Source organism: Alosa pseudoharengus, unplaced genomic scaffold (assembly GCF_046254945.1).
Source record: "Alosa pseudoharengus isolate Yale_2024_CS ecotype anadromous, Long Island Sound unplaced genomic scaffold, YU_APseudo_1.1 YU_APseudo_1.1_scf_13, whole genome shotgun sequence".
In the NCBI taxonomy this organism is placed as follows: domain Eukaryota; kingdom Metazoa; phylum Chordata; class Actinopteri; order Clupeiformes; family Clupeidae; genus Alosa; species Alosa pseudoharengus.
In genome coordinates, this window is record NW_027468598.1 from 39,203,467 (window position 1) to 39,205,402 (window position 1,936).

At 39.6% G+C, this 1,936-nt stretch overlaps 1 long non-coding RNA gene across 1 annotated transcript; it reads left to right on the top strand.

The window, feature by feature from the left end:
- The first annotated feature begins 521 nt into the window (after positions 1–521).
- LOC143121302 (uncharacterized) lies at positions 522–1,206 on the top strand. Its single transcript, XR_012986467.1, has 3 exons — positions 522–632; positions 859–926; positions 1,148–1,206. It is a non-coding gene; the product is annotated as an uncharacterized LOC143121302 (long non-coding RNA).
- Positions 1,207–1,936: the final 730 nt, after the last annotated feature.

The following is a 1,936-nucleotide window of genomic DNA, read 5'->3' on the forward strand; positions in this document are numbered from 1 at the left end:
CATTAAACTTGTATCAAACTAGTTTTGTCTATGCTGTCAAACATGGATTATGTTCCCAGTTTTGATATCGGACGTCAGGTCACTTTATATCATATATCAGAATATTCTATTACTGTTAAACCCACTATGAATATTAAAATACGCCGAACCATGTGGCCTGTATGATAGCTACATGTATGACCTTTGCAGCAAAAAAAACGCGTGAAAATCTGTTCGGTATTCAGTGAGGTATGATTAATTAAAGGAGACATATTATACCTCTTTTTAAACAAGTTAGAATAGGTCTATGGGCTATACAAAACATGTTCATAAAGTTTTTTGCACAAAGTCAATCTCACATAAAGAGATCTCTGCAGCCTCTATTCTTGCCAGCTTCAGTCCCTTTCAGAATGAGCCGTTTAAGGACTCTGTCACTTTTATGCAAATAAGCTACTGCTGGCCACGCCCCACCTGTCAGATGTTTACGCTGTTCGTTTTCTTGACGTGAAAACCTCCACTGCTTGGGTGAAAATGACGGAATACAGAGGCACACTCTAGCCCAACATTTTCGACCCAGAGTCGGACCCAGATCAAGATGAAGAGGAGCCACCTGCAGAAACACCTTCACGAATGCTGCAAGCAGTTTCTAAATGGTTTGTTAACTTTTTAAATCAATGTATTTGCTATCTCTCCTACGTGCCAAATTAGTCTTACCTATTAGCCTTTACCCTGTTCAGCCTGTTATGAAGTAAACGTAATGTAATTTTTCGTGACAAAGCTAGTCCTTTTACAATATTTAACATTTGCTTGTATTTGAAACTTCACTAGATTCACAGCACTTGATTAGCTTTTATTATTATTATTTTAATTATTATATAGGTGTGCTTGTGGAAATTGTTGGGCAGTGCCAACTGAGGCAGAGTATATGCTGCCAGGAGATTACACAGGTAACTTTTCTAAGCTACAGAAAGGCCTGCAAATATGTTACCGCGTTACTAACTTACTTACAAATGAGCTAGCGAGTATGCTGCCATATTACTCACTCATTTACGAATAATGCTAGGGACTGTGCTAGCATAGCACTCACCTTATCTTACCATTATAGATCACACGACGTCTGCAGCAGACGGGTTTATACCCGGTGTGCCTGAATGTTTATTCTCTTCAGAACGCACTGAACATATACAGAGCTGACCATGGGGCCTTACGGCTACGGGGAATAGAGCAGTATGTGTTATTTATTAGGCTACTTTTTCCCAGTGTTCATGAGAAGTGATAGGCTACCGTTTTTATCAGCAATGTTCACTAATGTTCATAGGTCACTAATGGCCTTACACACCAACACATGCCCCAATTGTTGTTTTCTTTCTTTTTATGTATGGCTAATTGTCTGCAAATTCAGCAGGTATCAAACATACACTCGTGACACATTTAAGACATTACAGAAGCTGCTTTTATCCATTATGCCCCCAAACTATGGAACACCCTGCCTCTGCCCTCTGTACATCAAGCAGGCAAGTTCAGTAAATATTTTTTAAAAAGATCTGAAAACATACCTGTACAGGAAAGCTTTTAGTTAACTCATCTTATCCTGTAGACTACTTTTTCAGATTATTCTACATCTGTTGCTATTGGAGGGCGCAGCCAGCCAGAAGCAGATGGGCTCCCCCTATTAAGTCAGGTTCTGCTCAAGGTTTCTTCCTGGAATATGGGAGTTTTTCCTTGCCACAGTTGCCATATGGCGTGCTTGTGGGGGGTAAGAGGGTTAAGGCTGCCAGTCTTATGACATGTCATTTTCTATATTTTGTTGTATATGTTGCCGAGTGGATCATAAACGGCCCAGCAATGAAGAAATGTGATTGATAATGACTGACTGACTATTATTTTGTTACATGCTTCAAATGTAAAGCACTTTGAGCTGCATTCTGTGTATGAAAGGTGCTATACAAATAAAGCT